The following is a 2652-nucleotide window of genomic DNA, read 5'->3' on the forward strand; positions in this document are numbered from 1 at the left end:
AAGTTGAGAGTGGATGTTCAAACCTTCAAACAAAAAGATGGTGAATCCCTCTATGAAGCTTGGGAAAGATACAAGCAGCTGACCAAAAGATGTCCATCTGACATGTTTTCAGAATGGACCATATTAGATATATTCTATTATGGTCTCTCTGAATTTTCGAAAATGTCATTAGACCATTCTGCAGGTGGATCTATTCACCTGAAGAAAACGCCTGAAGAGGCTCAAGAACTCATTGACATGGTTGCAAATAACCAGTTCATGTACACTTCTGAGAGGAATTCCGTGAACAATGGGATACCTCAAAAGAAAGGAGTTCTTGAAATTGATACTCTGAATGCCATATTGGCTCAGAACAAAGTGTTGACTCAACAGGTCAACATGATCTCTCAAAATCTGAATGGATGGCAACATGCATCCAACAGTACTAGAGAGGCAACTTCTGAAGAAGCTTATGATCCTGAGAACCCTGCCATGGCAGAGGTTAATTACATGGGTGAACCTTATGGAAACACCTATAACTCATCATGGAGAAATCATTCAAATTTCTCATGGAAGGATCAACAAAAACCTCAACAAGGTTTTAACAATGGTGGACGCAATAAGCTGAGCAATAGCAAGCCATATCCATCATCTTCTCAGCAACAGACAGAGAATTCTGAACAAAACACTTCTAATTTAGCCAATGTAGTCTATGATCTATCAAAGGCCACCTTCAGCTTCATGAGTGAAACAAGATCCTCCATTAGAAATCTGGAGGCACAAGTGGGCCAGCTGAGTAAGAAAGTCATTGAAACTCCTCTCAGTACTCTCCCAAGCAATACAGAAGAGAATCCAAAAGGAGAGTGCAAAGCCATTGACATAGTCAAAGTGACCGAATGCACAAGGGAGGAGGAGGACGAAAATCCTAGTGAGGAAGACCTCCTGGGACGCCCCTCAAGCAAGAAGGAGTTTCCTATTAAGGATCCAAAGGAATCTGAGGCTCATATAAAGACCATAGAGATTCCATTAAATCTCCTTCTGCCATTCATGAGCTTTGAAGACTATTCTTCCTCTGAAGAGGATGAAGATGTAACTGGAGAGCAAGTTGCTCAATATTTAGGAGCTATCATGAAGCTGAATGCCAAGTTATTTGGTAATGAGACTTGTGAAAGTGAACCTCCCTTGCTCATTAATGAACTGGATACTTAGATTCAGAAAATTCTACCTCAAAAGAAACAAGATCCTGGCAAGTACTTAATACCCTGTACCATAGGCACCATGATCTTTGAAAAAGCTCTGTGTGATCTGGGGTCAGGGATAAATCTAATGCCACTCTCTGTAATGGAGAAGCTGGGGATCATTGAGGTACAACCTGCCTTGTTCTCATTACAACTGGCAGACAAGTCATTAAGACAGGCCTATGGAATAGTAGAGGACGTGCTAGTAAAGGTTGAAGGCCTTTACATCCCTGCTGATTTCATAATCTTAGACACTAGGAAGGAAGAGGATGATTGCATCATCCTTGGAAGACCTTTCCTAGCCACAGCAGGAGCTGTGATAGATGTCAACAGAGGTGAGTTAGTCCTTCAATTGAATGGGGACTATGATGCTACGATTTTAGGAAATTGCACGATCGGCAAAAATTCCTTCCTGCAAGTGCACCGGTTATCGTCAAGTAAAAACTCACAATAGAGTGAGGTCGAATCCCACAAGGATTGGTTGAGTGAGCAATTCGGATTAGAAGTGTGTTCTAGTTGAGCGGAATCAAGATTTAGATGAGAATTGCGGAATGTAAAATTGGCGGGAAACGTAAATGGCAAGAAATTGAAATTGCGGAATCTTAAATTGCATGAATTAAAGAGCGAGAAGCTAAATTGCTGAAATTAAAAAGGGATCGGGGTAATTGCATGAATTTAATTGCAGAATGTAAAGAGAAAGTGGTAGATCAGAAATGGGGAATTCATTGGGTTTCAGGAGATATTGAGATCTCTGAATCAAAACATTTTTATCCCTTCCTCAACCAATGCGTTCATTGAATTTTGCTTGGCAATCTTATATGATTGGATCCCAATCCCTTGGCTCACCAATTCTCTCTAAAAACAAACAAATTCCCAATCCCTTGGTTTAAATGTTCATAAGAAGAGATGACGCTCGATCACTGATTATACCACACAGTTTCATGAACCACAATTTGGTAGGATTACATGTCACAATATCCATCCAAACCCCAATCCAATTCACTGTGAGAAAGCTTCTCTAGCATGAATCCTCCATTCCTTTCCCAAGGTTCCGAAGGATTCCAATTATGGATAGTTTCTTTCCCAAGACAACTAACCAATGGAATTAGATCGAGAAGCTTTCTAACAAAAATTCAAGAGAAAAGATTGAAGAAGAAGATAAAAACTATTATTGATTCATTGAATTACAATAGAGCTCCCTAACCCAATGAAAGGGGGTTTAGTGAGTCATAGCTCTGAATTCAATTACAAAAAGTATGAAAACTAGAAAAATGATCCCAAGTCCTTCAACTAACTTAAATTCTATCCTATTTATACACTTTCTAAATTGAGCTTCTGTTGTGTTTCTTGGGCTTTGAGGCCTTTCCCTGATTTCCTTTTGCTTTGGGTTTATGATCCCTAATCCTGATGAGGCTGCTGATCCAATTCTGTAACA

At 39.8% G+C, this 2652-nt stretch overlaps 1 non-coding gene across 1 annotated transcript; it reads right to left on the minus strand.

The window, feature by feature from the left end:
* Positions 1 to 104, minus strand: LOC130952920 (small nucleolar RNA R71). Its single transcript, XR_009075099.1, has one exon. It is a non-coding gene; the product is annotated as a small nucleolar RNA R71 (small nucleolar RNA).
* Positions 105 to 2652: the final 2548 nt, after the last annotated feature.

This window comes from Arachis stenosperma, chromosome 1 (assembly GCF_014773155.1).
Source record: "Arachis stenosperma cultivar V10309 chromosome 1, arast.V10309.gnm1.PFL2, whole genome shotgun sequence".
Classification (NCBI taxonomy): Eukaryota; Viridiplantae; Streptophyta; class Magnoliopsida; order Fabales; family Fabaceae; genus Arachis; species Arachis stenosperma.